Source organism: Indicator indicator, chromosome 1, assembly GCF_027791375.1.
Source record: "Indicator indicator isolate 239-I01 chromosome 1, UM_Iind_1.1, whole genome shotgun sequence".
Lineage (NCBI taxonomy): Eukaryota > Metazoa > Chordata > Aves > Piciformes > Indicatoridae > Indicator > Indicator indicator.
Window position 1 is genome coordinate 117,794,508 of NC_072010.1, and position 16,803 is coordinate 117,811,310.

Below are 16,803 nucleotides of genomic sequence, written 5' to 3' on the forward strand. Positions count from 1 at the left end.
AATAGATATAATAATAATAATCATGCAGCAGAGGTATTGTGCAAGACCAATGGAGGGTTTCCTGACCCTTTTCTTCCTCCATCACCTAATCTCCCTTCTGCCCTGCCCTCCACAACTCAGACCCAGTAAAGTAAGCAGAATATTTCCCTGTTAGACCATCTGTGAGTCCATAAACTTGAAAGCCACACAAAGTAACAAAAAATACTGCAGTTATACAGGATATATACTTCTAGAGACAGAAGGGTGAGAGGGCTTCATGGTACCATCACCTGAAGAATCTGTACACAGCTTAGGAAAAGGATTTATACAGGAGCACTTGCAGAGGTCTCTCTGCCCTCGAGGTGACCAAAGTCTCACAAGTTCCTACCCAAATGGAATTAGCATTGCATGCACAAAGGCAGTGATGCTGGACATAACACTCACAGCAAACACTACAACCATGAGGGAGCAAGAAAACCTTCTAGCAGGCTTTTTGTTTCAGAAACTAGTAACTATAAAATGGGAGCAGTTAAGTTCACTTCTCCTACTCCAGCTAGTTATTCATACAGCCTGTCTGCTTCCTTTCCACTGAAGACAAAAATCTGGCCAAAGTCTTGGAAAACGTTGCAGTTTTCCTCTAGTATTTGTTTTCCTCATCACTGTTTTGCAGCAAGATTCAGCTCTTTCCATTACTGAATTGTGCTAGGCCTTCACAGGGTTCCTGGCTTTATTCTCCTCCTTCTGACAAATGCACAGAAACCAGATACAGCTTAGATCTGGCACTGTTGATGGTCTGCTGACATACTGGAAAAAGATCTGAATCACAGGATCAGTGAACTTTAGCACTTGATCTTGCAAGTTTGCATGCACCACTAATCACTATCAACTTCTTTCTTGCATGCTGATTTGAAGAAAATGTCAAGGCATTTAAACTGCCCTCCTTGACAATAAAAAACTTTCCAGACTAAGGCTTGAAATAATTCTTCTCCTGTATATAAAGACTTCTGTGCCACCACAATGATACAAATCTACTTTATTTCGGTTAGTATGTGCCCAAGAGCTAAGATGTACTTCATCTTGACTTAGACTACTGACCAGAAAAGATGTACTTCATCCTAACTTAGACTACTGACCAGAATCAGATTGAGAAAGCTAATTATCCCTTAAATATACAAGATCTAACACCAACCAGGTTTTGTTAACAGAAATTAGCTTACTTACATTTCCAGAGTGAAACTCTGCTTTCACTTCTATTCCTAAAAAAGTGGTTTGTTCACAATCCAGAGCATCAGCACTTTTTTTACTAAAGAAGCTTCAAGGCTTCCTAGGAGCCACATCCATATGCTCCTTCAAACAGATGGCATGCAATACCAGACATAGATATGGACTGCCTCTGCTCACAGGTTAACACTATCAGTATTTTCAAAGTCCATCTAATAAAGGTACCTTGCTGCCAAAGGATCAAACCCTTTCAATGTGCAGGAAGAAAGCATCAAGGAGTTAGAGACAGCAGAACCTTTTCTAGGTTCTCACAAATTAGGAGTGCAAAACCTTTAAAAGCTTTACATCACCCAACTTCAGTGTCCTTCAAGACAGTCCCAAAACTGAGGAAAAAGGGAGAGAAATTTGTTGCAATAGAAATTTCAGAGGTTTCAAAAAACAAGGACTTGTTCCTTTCATTGATCACAGGAAAGAAATCAATGTGGCTCTCTTCAAAAAGCTGTCTTTTGGAGGATTCCCTCCAAACCAGGCAAGACAATACCATCTCATTTCTTTGATTGCCAGGCCAAAAAAAAAAACAAAAAAAACCAAACATCATCATCAGCAACACCCCTTACCTCTTGAACTAGAAACAGCAAAAATGGAGGAAAAGCTGTATTTTTTGCCTTCAACTAAGCTGTGAGATTCTGTCATATGTTTAAAATGGCAGTTCTCTAATGTTTGCTCAAAGCTTCATTAATGGGGCTAGAACTGTGAACAAGGAGTGAGAAAAAGCTGACCACAAATGCCACCAACAAAAATCCTGTCACCAAATCGTAAGCAATATCACTCCTTGGAAGGAACACAAGCTCCTGTTCAAAAAAAAAAACCACCTTCAGATAATTTCATTAGGCATTATTTTAAACAATCCCACACCCACCCAGCCCAAAATTAAATATATATATAAAAGTTAAATTCTAATCATGTTAGCAGAGAGTAAGTCCTAGCTACAATCAAGCTAATGTCTTATGGTTTTGGAAGTTGTTCTTCAAGAGGAATTCTTACCACAGTGCTCAAAACAGACATAAAAGCACCTGCAATGGCTTACACCTATAGTGAAGAAACAGGTCAAGAGCCTAGGAGCAACTTCTTGTGTTCAAAACTAACAGGAAGACCTCAGATCTTTGAGCTACTTCAATGCCACTGACACACCACACAGAACATCCAGCTGATGCTTACAGCCCTAGATGTTGCAACTTTAGCAAAACAGGAGGCAGAGATGGCCAGTCTAGGACATCCAAATTCCCTGGCTATAGGGACAAGCCCCGCCATAGGAAGCTGGCACATCTTTGTACTGTGAACATCTTAGGGGAACAAAGGAAAAGAAGTGAGCAGAAGTCACCAAAACAGAGGATGACAGCAACTTCATCACTAGGCTGGCTCCTTCTTCTGCAATGCAGACAGAGGAGACAGTACAGGAGAACGGCAGTGCCACTTCTCTAACTCCAGCTGAATGCTGCTCAGAAGAGTTTGAAGAAGAAAAGCTGCGGGAAGAGTTTCCCATCTTCAGGAAAGAAAGCCTGTCAGCCTGAATTTAATTTTGCTGAAAAAGGGAACACTCCCATAACTAGCTGGGGGTGTGGGCAGAAACTAACTAGAAAAGCCTGACTAACTTCTACCATTATATCTACAAAGCACCAAGGCAGAAAAATCAGAAAGACAATTTACAAAGCCACTTAAACCTAAGTCATGAAGAGGTATGATATCCAGAATGCCTGTGGGTAAGGATCATATCTCTGGATCCATCTCCACAAGGAACCCAAGAACTATGCTGTTTCTCAGCTCTTAAAAAAATGGATGGCAGGCCAGTGAGTAAAATTAATCCCCAAAAAGTGTGAGCTGACCTCACTCCACAGACATTAGGAGCTACAGTTTCTAAGGCTGTTTATGTTGTCAGCACTACTGTAGATATTTAGAGTATCATGTATACAAGAACCTAATTAATTTGAGCCTTGTCTGAAGCAGAAACGATGCTAAAAGGCAGGTGCAAGAGGTGTATCAGAGAAATGCCCCAAAGGCAGACAACTCAGCAAGAGATGTGATACCAGATTCCATTATGCTATGGCTCGAGAACATGAAACTTTGATGTGCAGCAGCTACTTTGAGCAAGTAAACCACTACAAACCAGTTGTTCTGCTCACAGAGTATCACAGGCTCTTAGCAAGCTTTAGGATCTTTGCAGGTTACCAGATGCAGCAATACTCACCCAGCTTCTGGAAGCTGTTTGGAAAGACCACAGCTCCCAGTGATTCAGGAGCTGGCCAGCCGTTTGGGCTGTTGTGTTAGTGTATGCTGTGTGTGTTCCCGTGTATGTCCTTGCTACTTCCTCAGTAGCAGCTACCCATTGCTCCTTACCTGAAGTAACTGGGGTATAAATTAGCAACACTATGGCTCTAGCAACAGATTGCTCAAGAACTGAAAGTCTTATTTGCATTTTTTTCTATGGCACAGATGAGCACATCAGTGTCCTCTCAATGACCACTCTCTTTCAATGACAGACTTGCATACTAGATAGCCTTTCTGATGGGAAATGGATAGCTTTTTAATGCCCCCACCTCAGTAACACTGCAAAGATATTAAAACTTCAACAGCAAAGCAATTTCCACCACTATGGCAACTGTTATGCCAGAGATCAGCCAGTGAAAACATGAAAGCATTCATTCTGCCTTCCTCCCAAAGAGTGAAAGCTTGGTATGCACCCCTAATACAGGGATCTTCTGACATCCCCCTTTCCCAAGTTCACTTCAACTCTGTCTGGGCTCACCTGAAAGTCTTCCACGTGAAGTGATGCCTTCAGGGAGCACTGCAGCATTAGAGAAAAGACTGGAGAATGACTTACCTGTATTATACCTGTCCCTATTAGAAGCTTTCATGACTTCTTTCATTGCTGCTAGTTCCCTCTCCTTAGTCAGCACACAAAGACAGACCAACGCTACAGCCTGAACTCTCCAACTGCCAAGCTTACCAAGTTCAGGGAGAGAAGCATTACAGGTAGGGCAACTGAAGGTTAAGCAAGTTGCCCAGCATGATAAAAAGAGTTGGAGCTCTGCTCTCAATTTCTGACCAGGTCTATAGAAGAGGTAGAAGCAGAGCTCCTCTTACCCAGCATTATGGTGTGCTGCCAGGTATCACATCTTTTGTTACCCATGGGGACGCTGATAAAGGCTGTTAGGAAACTGCTGGTCACCACAGCCTGGGCAGAAAGCCAGCTTTTTGGTTGATAGGTGTTTCATGGGAAAGGCCAGCTGCCACTCACTTTGGTTACATCTGTAGAGCTTCTGGCAAGCACCCACTGTGCAGCCATGAGCACAATCCATCCTGCTATCTGCCTAGGTCCTATGGATGTCACATGCAGACCGCCAGCAACCTGCCAATAGCCAGAGGCCAGCCCAGCCCAGCCATCCTGGCAGCCTGCTATGCTGCCAGTGCCAGATCAGTGATGTACCTGAGCCAGCATGCGCACGCCAGGACACAGGGTCCTCAGGACCATTGCTACCAGTCACAATTTTTAGAAGTACTGCTCTGGCTTCAGGAAAGCAGGCTGGTGAACTTACACATGGCAGGCAGCACAATAGGATACTAAAGAGCCACCAACTAAAATAAAAAAGGATGACATGCCCAAACAGCCCAGGTACTGGACCTAACCTAGCACCTAAGCTTCATCAGTAGTGATCTCACTAAGCCATTTTCCTGCCAAGAAATAGCAGGTTCTGAGGAGGTCTCAGTTTCCCAAGAAATACTTTTCGTCTCTGACATAAAATCCTCAGGTTCCACGTATGTCCATGTTCTGATCTCTCCCTTCTTTCTGCAGTCCAAGTTTTGTAGAACATGGAGCTCTCATGCTCTCAGATCAGCAGTCAATGTAAACAGTCTGAGCAACTTTGCTGGAACAGGGCCCAGCACTTCAAAAACCTCTATGGTCAAAGGCTTTAAAGTTAGAGATACGCAGAAGACTAGACCCAGAACAAGAAGAGAAGAATCACTTGTCTTTCAAGTGGTTTAATAATATCCTAGCAGTATTACTAATGCTGCTACTGAAGTAGCTCTTTCAGGTTTCAGTCAAATTCTCACCTTTTCCAATAGAGGAAGAGCAACATATGAAATAAAGCATGAGAAAAGATGCTTCTTTATCCACTGCATTAGCCAGATTTGACAAAAAACATTGGCAAGAGGTCCTGATGGTACCCCTGAGAACAATGGATGACAGGCCACAAATAGCACAAGAGCTGGTGCCAAACCCAAAGAGAAAAACAAAAAGCAAGCCTGTGCAAGAGGCAAAACCATAGTCTTGCCTCCTCCTCTTCCCTGCTCGCAGGAGGGACTCGTTAGTCACCTTCCAGCCTGCCCTGAGCATCCCCAGCAGCCGGCACCTTCCTGAGGCCTTCCCTCCCATCCTCCCCGCAGGCAGGCCGGCGCCAGGTCTGCCTCCAGGGCTCCACTTGTCCAAACACCTCTGAAGCTGCCCACTCCTATCCCTTTTCTTAATTGCAAAAGAAAAGAAGTGTACCAACGAGTAGTACAACCACGTCCACCCACCAGCCGGCAGCCTTCCATCACTCCCCGCCGCAGGAGGCCGCAGCAAGCGAAGCTCACCTGAGGCAGCCTTCCCACCCTCCCGCCGCCACGCCATGCCACGCCACGCCACGGTAATCGTTTTCCCCAGATGAGGGAAAGCGCAGCGCTGCCCGCCTCACGCGGCCCGGCAGAGTCGGAGGCTGGGAGGATGGAAGGACAGGATCTAACCCCCACCAAGTTCTCCCCCATCACCCCACGCCCGAGGATGATGCAACGGGCGGACGCGAGGGGATGCAGCCGCCCTGGTTCCTCCCGCTACGGCCGCCACCTCACCCACGCGAGCAGAGGCCTCCCCGGGTCACGGCCGGCGCCCGCCCGGGCTGCGGTGCGGCACCCCGCCGTGGATCAGCAGGAGGAGGAGGAGGAAAGGGAGGCACAAGCGCAGCACCAAGCCGGCCGGCGTGCGAGGGTGAAGAACGGCCCGCGAGCTCCGTGGCCCCGCCCCGGCCGCCCTCCGAGGGAGGGAGCGGAATCGCGCAAGACCATTGGCCAGCACGGGGGCGTCGGCGAGTCAGAGGCAGCCAATGGGGCGGCGGCGCGCGATCGCGGGGCAGTGCCGCCTGCAGCCATGCGGAGGCCGCGCCGGGCCTAGGGGCTCTCGGCGCTGCTACAGCGGGGCAGAGAGGGACAGCAGAGGGTAGAAGGCCCGGGGTTCTCCAGACGGCTCTCTACAGAGCACAGAGCGAAGTCCTGGGCTCTGCCGAGAGTGTAAGTGCCCAGGCACCGGCCTTCAAAGGCGACGTGTAACCGTGAGTCTGCGGGCAGCAGCCGTCGAGAGGAACGGACACAGACTGTTTGTGACTCCCAAGCACTGCCTGTTTTATTGGCTACTTGTCTAATTTGGAAAAAAAACAAACCCACCGCATCAGAGAGAGCTGCTGTGAGCAGAGTTTCATAGTCAGATGCTCCTCCTTGACACCTGAGCCCTCTGAGGTTGCACTGCTGCTTCAGGTTATCTGGCCTTGTGCTGCCAGCATTGCAGGCCCTGGCCTAGCTTGTCGTGACCAGCATTGGAGCAGAAAGGGCCCAGGCATCTCTCTTGTTGAAGCGTAGAAATACCCCCCAGCCTGAGGCTTGGAAGGGCTGGGGATCCCCCAGCTTGTAGCTGCAGGCTAAAACTGGTGCTGTAGAGGTCCTACACCAGGGCTGGGGCAGTCCTTGCTATCAATACTGACGAGGGAGTGATGGAATTGAGAGAAGCCCTGTGGAGGGCTTGGAGATACTGGTGGATGAAAACTACAACATGAATCAGCAATGTGTGCTCGCAGCCCAGAAAGTCACTCATATCCTGGGCTCCATCAAAAGAAGAGTGGCCCCCAGGTCAATGGAAGTAATTCCCTCTACACCACTCTCGTTCTCGAGACCCTTCCTGGAGTAGTGTGTCCAACTCTGGAATCATCAGCACATGACAGACATGGACTGATTAGAACAGGTCCATAGGAGGGCCACAAAAATGATCAATCGGATTGAACGTTTATCCTGTGAGGACAGGTTGAGTTGGGGTTGTTCAGCCTGGAGAAGAGAAGGCTCTGGGGAGATCTTGTAACAGCCTTCCAAGATTTAAAGGGGGCCTGTAAGAAAGATTGAAAGAGTCTTTTTAGCAGGGCCTGTTGTAACAGGACAAGGAGTACTGGTTCTAAACTAAAAGAATGTAGCTTTAGACTAGATAAAAAGAAGAAATTTTTTACAATGGGGGTGGTGAAACACCGGAACGAGTTTCTCAGAGGTGATAGACACCCTGGAAACGTTCACAGTCAGGTTGGACAGGGCTCTAGATAACCTGACCTAGTTGAAGATATCCCTGCAGGGGAGCTGGACAAAACATTAAAAGATCCCTTCCAGCCCAAAACATTCCATGATACAAAAACTAAGTGCAAGCATCTCACTGAAACAAAATCATGCTGGTCATTTCCCTAGCGGTAGCTGTGCCACAAATCAGGAAACAGATTTACCCCAAAAGTGCCAAGCCCTAAGCATGACTCTGGGAAATACTGAAACACTTTCTGTTGGAAGCTCCTCTGTTGCCTACAATTTAGCACTCATCTGCTGGTGCACTTGCTGGCACAGAGGCAAGCAGGCTGCATGTTGCTTGTGAAGGAGGAGCAGCCATCTCAACCTTTCTGGGGAGCTGTGGCCTAGCTGAATTAGCTCCATCAGTCCTTGTGACACCAATGGAATGGACAGCTGTTATGCTCTGATGTAATTATTACACTTCTGATGGCATCCAAAGAATGTGATAATGAGGTTTTTGCTTGGGAAAGTCACTTGGTGTCACAATGGCTGCATTTGCATTGCTGTGAACTGAGCTTTATGATGCAGAACAGGGAGTGCAGGTGAATGTAGCACACTCAGTGCAAATTGTCTCAGAGCAATTCTTGAAAACCACAAGGTGCTCCAGGTTATGCAAGAAGTTAAAAAAAAAACCAACAACAACCCCCCCAAAAAAACCCTGAAATCCTTGCATGAAAGCATGAGATACTGAAAAGGCTTACCAGAGAGAAATGTCTCAAGAATGTAACTTGCTGCTGTAAAAAGCCCAAGCAGCAGTTTCTTCTTTATTAAAAAACCCAACAAACCACCCCAAAACAAAAACAAGCAAACAAAAAAACCCAAAACAACAATAAAATAAAATAAAAAAACCCACAAACCTATAAAGAGAACAGCAATTGGAAGTAGCTTTATTTTAGAACATGATTCACCCTGCAGTGTTCCATGTGCTTCAGGAAGTTGAGGGAATGATTTAGGTGTACATCTCCATCTGTTCATATACATACTGCATAACTATGTGGAGAGTATTGTATGCCATATAAAAAAAAAAAGTGAAGAATCAAGTGGTAAAAACGACAGAGGAGATTTTACAACTGGGTATGACTGGGTCTGAAGCTGAGTGATCAGTCTCAATGAAAATGGAGAGTCTCCCTGGTAAGAAGATGGACCGTGACTAGAGTGTGGGGTGAAATGTATGAACAAAAAAAAAACACATGGCAAAAAATACTAAGCAATTAAGAACAAATCAAGATTAAGAACCAGGTATTTTATAGTGGCCTCAAATAAAAGTGACAGAAGCAGCTATTTCATTACATATGCCTAAAAAAAAAAAATAAATCACACAAATTACAGAGAAAAATCCATGCTGATGACAAATTACACTACTTTTTTTCTCTGCCCCTTTCTGGATTTAAAGTTTGAATTCCACTTCGTTACTCTCATTTACCTAAATAAATATTTACTAGAAAATACTGCTGTTAAACTGGACAATTATTTACTTTAAATAACAGTTTGCCTACTAGTTATATCTGAAATAGTCAAGTAGAATGAGGTTTGCATAAGTAACTGTTAGCCCCACTGGAAAAGCATCAATTTGAAAAGCATGTGGAATTGTATTCTAGCTTGTGTTTGGTGCAGCTAAATTACAGAATGGCACAAGAGGAATGCAAAATGTGAAAACAGTGATGTTAAGAATGCCTGGCCCTTGAAATAGGTATCTGAAAACCATGAGACACTAGGACACATGTGAAGCCCAGCTGCAGAGCACAGTTAAACAAAAATCCATGAATATTTGGAACAGAATAGGTGCATGTGTTTGAAAGCTGCAGTGATACTCACAAAGGGTAGCCAAGAAGGGATAATCATACCTTTGTTTTGCCTTTCAGGAGTGACTGAGGGACAAAGCACTGAGTCAGCTGTTCTGTCTGAAAAAGTGCCAGCTTCACAGCAACCACTGCAACTTCAAGCAGGTGGGTGTCAGGATATGAAACCAGCAGCACAGATGGGTTTGCCAGATCCTGTAAAACGTAAACCAGATACCCCAGAGGAGGCTTGTAAGACCAAGTGACAGCTCTTTGCATGTTGGAAACTGTCTGAACATAATGTGTAAGGCTAATGAGAAAGGTGTGTAATTGCATCACAGCTCTGCATTCAAAATTCAATCTCCTTCACCATGGTAGCAGCCAAGTGAAGGTAAACTGGCAACACAAATTCTTGTGGGAGTTTTCACTTAAAAAAAATATTACTGAAAAGATATCCACAGCAACACTGACCCACACTGTGCCATTGGCATTAGTGGCATTAAAACGATTCATGGTGGCTGGGAATGAATACACAAGGGTTTTTTTTCACCTTACTGCCCACTGATTAGACCCATCATAGCTGAGCCAAATCAGTGGGAGACTTGGATTACTTTTCAACCCAGCCTTGCGAGTAGCTCCCATAAATCAGCAGGTCATCACTGATTTCATAAGTGGAGCCATTTAAGCCATTTCCTGAAATATGCAAATGCTTTGGATATTTTTTTCCTCCCATGGAACAAAAGAAGTTGCAGTGAGGGTTGGTATATAATCAGAATTATGATTTGATCAGCATAGCAGTGATGGACACTGCCTGGAATGTTAACGTAGAAAGAAACGGGTTGTTTAGGAGTGGCAAGGAGAGAATGTTGTTTCTTGTATCAGTGCTGAGCAGACATGCTGAAGACTGAAAGGTTAAGGAGAGAGATTCTTTGGATAAATGCAATCAGTGACCAAAGGGAGGAGGGGGGGAAAGGCTAAATGCTGTTGTGGTAGGATCACTGTAGAAGGAAGATCATGGGGAAGAGGCTTTTTGTGAGTGCCTAATGAAATCACCCAAAGAACCAATGATACCTTTGTGGTACTCGGAGCCTTTTTGGGAAGGGGGAGTACAAGGCTCATGGAAATATACAAAGGGAGAAAAGAGCAGCCTAAGAAGATTTTTTAACTTGATATTTTATTTTAACTGCATGGGAGAGGCCACAGATTTGAGGGACATAATCATAATTTAAAATTATCTTGGAGAAACTAGGGAAATAAGAAGAGAAAGCAAAATAAGAAGTTGTCTGATAAGGACAGATGCAAAATTTTACAGCCAGGTGGGAGCAATCAACTGCTCCAGTAGCCATTATCTGGACAACGACTGGGAAGAGTGGAAAGTATGAGTATAGTGCCATGCAAACTCAATGTGAGTCAACAAGGCCCTGCTGTTGTGAAAAAAGCAAACATCATACAGGGTTATGCAAACAGGAATACAGTCTGCAGGACACATGGCACCCTGAGCACTGGTGTGCTTTGTTCAGGTATCATGTCCCATCTGGAATGCTGCATTTTAAAAAAGGTATGGCTCATGTGGGGCATGGCCTGAGGAGCAGGTGGTGCAGAGAGAAAGATGACCCAGGAGTACACACTGAAAGAAAGGGACTTGTACAGAGAAGACAAAACTGAGAAAAGGCAGGGCTGCCTTCATTTAGCTAAAGAGTCATGAGGAAGGTGATAAACCATTTTTCATGCCCCTTCAGGGCAGGTGAAAGTGTAAAAGGCCAAAGTTACAGTATCAAGGATTTAGGCTGAATATGTGACCCACCATTGCTTCAGGACATCCTCAGTCCAGCCTCCTTCTCAAAGCAGGGTCCATCTAGAGATCAACACAGGTTGCTCACACCTTGTCCAGTCAGGTCTTGAAGTACTCCCAGGTCAGACTGCAGCACCAGCTCAATGCTTGACTGTCTTTATAGGGAAATTATTTTCCCTACACTCAGCTAGAATCTCCCCATTTTCAATTTATGACTTCAGTAAAGATCCTGAGTTTCCCCACCTCCCAGTCCTCGCTCCCCTAGGCTAAGCAATCCCTGCTCACCTGGCCTGTCCTCACACCACTCTAGCCCCTGACTGTCTTAGAGGCCCTCTCCCCTGCTCCAGCCTCCAACTTACTGATGTATTTTCCATACTGGGCATCCAAAATTATAAACAGTATTGGATGTGGGCTAATGGATGCCAAGTAGAGGGGAAAAAAAAAAAAATCACTTAAATCTGGTAGCTGTTCCTGTTCATCCCATAAAGGATGCAGTTGTCCCTCTGCTCCCAGGACACACCGTGGCCTTATGGCCATTTTGGTGCACACCATGACCCCCAGGGCCCTACCTGCAGAGCTGCTCCCCTGCCAAGCAGTTCCCAGCCTGTGCCCTGCGAGGGATTGGTCTACTCAAGGGGTAGGACTTTGTCCTTGCTGAATTTCATGAGGCTTCTGTTGGCCCATCCCTTCATCATATCCAGGTGCTTGTGGATGAATGCCTTGTCCTCTCATGTGTCAGGTGTACCAACCATCTGGTGTCATCCACAAAGCTGATGAAGATGCATTCATTTTATCCTCTAAGCCACTGATAAAAATATTAGACCAGGACGATATGCCAGCACAGGCCCATATGGTACTTACAGCTGGTCTCCAGGGAGGGTATGAACTATTAATCACTGCCCCCTACATCAAATGATCCAGCTAGTTTTTCTCTCACATGGCAAGCCACCTATGCAGGCTGTAATAACCCATCTTGGATACCAGGGTAGAATGAGAGACTGTCAGAAACCTTGCCTGGTCATCTACTAGTACTGAAAAGAGGACATCATCTCTGGCTCTTTCTCTTTACCTTTACTGAAGATGTATTGGTTTTATTGTTTGTTTTTTCTTTTCCTGTAAGTTGTTACAGTTGCCAGCTCATGTATTTGAGAATCACAGGAGTGCCCAAAGGCTTCTTCCTTGGAAGCTGAGCAAGAATGGCCATTAAATATCTCTTTGTTGTGGTTAAGACAGCTACATGAAAGGGTCAAAAACCATGGCTCAAACTCTTCCAGAATGAAAAGGCTGATCCAGACATTAATGAAGCCATTACTTGGTCAGATTGAGGCCTTAGACTTTGGAATTTCCCTTGCCTGTGTTCAGCACTGCAACAATTAACTCCAAGTCAGCAAGGCTGCCTGATCACTTTCCGTAAGTGCTTTGTCCAGAAACCAATTCTTCATGTCCTGCCTCAAAATTTCTTTATTAACTCTCTTCCTCCTGCAGTTCCGGGACTCTATTCTCCACCAACACAAGAGGAAGCAGAGAGGAAGAATCCTCTGTGCTCTCTAAAGAGGAAGGAGAAGAAAATGATGGAAGATGCAAGCCTGTGTTAAACCGTGAAGCCCTCTTTCCTCTTTCTTTTAGACATGAGCAATAATAGCTCTCAAGGGAAATGAGATGGTAGAAAAGAGAAGCAGTCACTCCCCTTGGCTCTTGCCACAGCGCTCAGGCCCAGGAGGGAGCCTGGCACACAGGCTGCAGTAGGAGCAGCTCCTTCCCTCTGCCTGGCCAGAATCCCAGACAGCTCCAGGAAGAAAGAGTGAGAGTGATCTGAAACACATCCAGTATTCAGCTGCATAGGTAGCAAGACTTGACATCAAGCCAGGTACTGGCAAAGCACAGCAGGCCCAAGCCTGGTAGACTAAAAGCTTTCTGTGAAAAATGAAGATGCAGGGAGACTGGCTTCATTGCCATCTGCTGCCTTTTCTCCTCACTTATGTCTTGCAGCTCACCCACACTAGAGCAGAAACTATTTTTTTCCCCTCCAGACCTAACTAACCATGCAGTTTTTGAAACTGAACTGGAAATGGCCTACAGTGCACCTATCACAGCACTCAGGAAAACTCTGCCTACCTTTGTCAAACAAGGCATTGGTCTGTCCCAAAGGAATACCCACCATTCAACCACAAATCCAATTTACAGCTGAAACTTAAGATCAATTGAATGAAAACCTATTTGGGGAGTAAAACAGGTAAACTGGAGGTGGGGAAAAAGGATCTTCTAAAGTGGTTCTGCTACTGCATTAGTACTACAGGACTGGGGTGTATGATAGCAGTCCTTTCACTAGTGGTTCTCCTTGCTGTAGGTTATAATTTTATTAAAAGATAAAACATAACATGCATTAACAGGGGATTAGATGTTTATGGATAAGCACACTGCTGACAAGGAAGGTCTGTCCACATAGTGCTGGAAACTGTTCTGCTCCTTTTTCCATACATATGGATTTCACAAAATTAGTGTTGGGAAAAGAAATAGTAATTGGAGGCATTTGTAAAAAAAGTAACATTGGCTAATCAGATGAATTCAGCAATACATGTGTGTTTTTTAAACGCATCAGGCTGAGGGAGTTGGGATTGTTCAGACAGAAGGCTCTGGGGAGACCTAATAGTGACCCTCCAGTATCTGAAGGGGACCTACAAGGGTGGAGAAGGAAGTTTACAAAGGCCTGCAGTGATAAGATGAATGGCAGCAGTTTCAAACTGGAGATTTAGATTGGTTGTTAGGAACAAGTTCTGCACCATGGGGGTAGTGGAACACTGGAACAGGTTGCCCAGGGAGGTAGTCGAGGCCCCATCCCTAGAGATAGTCAAAGTGAGGCTCAACAAGGCTCTGGGCAGCCCAACCTACTTGAGGATGCCCCTGTTTACTTCAGAATCTGTTGGGCTAGATGACCTTAGGAGGTCCCTAACAACCCAAACCACTCTATGTACGACTTAAGTCTGATGTACTGATTTATTCTACAGACATTTGGTTGCAATTTAAATTTTTTCCAAGATGAAATTCGTGTACTCCAAAGTAAAAATTGCTCTAGAGTAACACAGCTCACCTTCGTCCTTGCAATAAATAGCAAATTAACGCAGCTACAAACCTTCTCTACCACAGCAGCCTTACCTTTGAGGTGTTACTTCCTTAGCAGCTGAAGTGAGCACACACCAACTTGGTTCTGGGTTTTGGCTCTGCCTTTTTCCGAAGAGGACTGTTTTGGGGCAGCCATCAGCACAGCAACATCAGCAGTACAAGCATTTGGAGAACAGAGCGATTAACACGCCCTCCCACCCCACACTGCAACTGCTGCAAAGGCAGTTTCATTTCTCATGTGTAAGAGACCATATGCAAAGTTTAAGGTGCTGCTGTTAAATAGCAGAGATGGACATAGCCGTTAGAGCCCAAAGTTTTGCAGCTTGAGCAATGCAGCTCTAGAATGACCTTTAAAATGCCATAAGCCCTATCAGTTACTCATTTCAATTAAACATGCTGCTTCTGTCAAAACCACCTTGTTCTCTAGTTCATCCCAAGAGAAGCTTGCAGGATCTCTCAACCAGAACCCTTACCCATTTAAAACCAGAATAAAACCCCAACTCCCAAGCATAAGTTGCACTCTTGATACTTCAACTTCATGAAGCAAATATGGAAAGGTTTGCTTTTTTGTGATTTTTATTATTTTTTTAGTTGAAGACATGCTCCACCAGCTCTAAAACCAGAAGGCAAAGAATCACTCAAAAATAGCTCAAGACCAGGGCTAAGAATTTGAAACTTGTAGTCTATGTCCTCATTAGTAATTTCAAGAGCAACATCCCATCTAAAGCAAAGGGATAATTTTTTGTCAGATTCTTATAAAAAAGGCTTTATTTTGAACAAGTTTTCTCCATTTGGTTTTACAGTCTCAACATACATCATATTCATGGACAAGCAGCATTTTCACAGAATAAGAGCCAAATACAAAGAGGAAGCCACTTAGGATTAACAGTTCCAACCTGACTCAAGACTTCAGAAAATACTGTATGCTGTCACTTATTTGAGGTAAAGGAATTCCATAAATTAAGATCCACTGTTTAACAGAAGAGTCAACAATGAAATATTTCTGAGAAGTAGGTGCCTTGGGGAGGAGAGGAAAAACTAATAAAAAAAATATTCTTAGGACACTGAACAATAGAAGGGGGAGGCAGGATTTTCATTTGGTTTGCATTAGTAAACCAATAGTTTGTACAGCCATGTCTAAAATGTTCAACCCAATTTGTGCAGCTTAAATTTCAAATTTGATGAATTTTACTGGCAGTCTTAAAGGTGACCCTAACTGCAGATATGTCATGAGTTTAGTTTGTATGCTGAATGCTGTTACTAGGTAATCATTACACAATCAGGTAATGATCAGTGCACAAGTTTGGTTTTTTTTTTTTTTTTGCCTTCAAATACCCAGTAAAATCCATTGCTTTCAGTGCCTGTTGTGACCTATTCCAGTTACACTGTTGATTTTGGGGTAGCTATGCAATTAGCCTGTAAAATAATGCATTTGGCAGAATTCAAGAGCGCTTACTGAAGAAAAATTACATTGGGAAGAGAGGGAGAAATCAACCTTCTGCTGTCTGTCCATGCAAAAATATACCTGCAGTTTAAAAGACTTTAGATAAACCAATGAAAGCCATTACAAGGACACCCTTATACTGGTTCAAAACTAACTTGCTTATACAGCAGATCAGCTTGTCTGTGTAAAAACAATCTTAGGCCTTTTTATATAGTCCACATGACGGTAGATACTGCTTTAAAACCATAAAGACTCCTCACCTTTTTGAGATTGAGATTTTAATCAGTTCCCCAATAATCCTAAATCTCACTGAAGAGGAAATAGAGCTGGATTCATATCCTATAATCTGTGAGAACTAAATTATCAATGTTAAATTCCTAATGTCTAGCAGAAATATCACAGGTTTCAGTTCAGCCATTTATTGCCAGGCACTGCTAAATTTCTTCCAGTAGAAAAAAAAACCATTTGATGTATGAACTTGCATCAATTGCAACAAAACGTAAGCAGTGAAACCAACTTCATGTGAGAGATACATTCCTTTAAAAAAGTTTGTGGAATTTACTTTGTCAGTAATTTGGCTGGTCAAAATGTCCAGTGATTCAAATTGAATTGGTGTAAAAGGCAAAGCAGATCCATTTAGAAAATTTTTTCTTTGCCAACTCCAAGTTCCAGTGAGCAATAAGGGTCTATGCTTTCAGAGGATTTCTGGCTATTTAATGCTTCCAATATCCTATTTCTTTCATTTTAAAAATTAGAATCAAGGAGCAGATTTATCTTTTAGCAAGCTGACTCAGAACTCAAATACTAGTAAAGTCTCTGCCCCCTCGGAAAGCTGTACTGCCTTATATAGTATCATGTATATGAAGTTCTATCTTGCAGCAACTTGACCAGACCAAAATCTTACTTTGAATAAAAACAGACAAAGTTAGACTGCAGGTCAGTCATGTACAAATTCTCTCAAGATGCTCCAGCAACATTTCAATTAGAACTTCTTCAGAAATACACAACCTATGATCTATGGCTATTGTGCAATTCAATTAAAACTCAAGACAGAAAGATACATT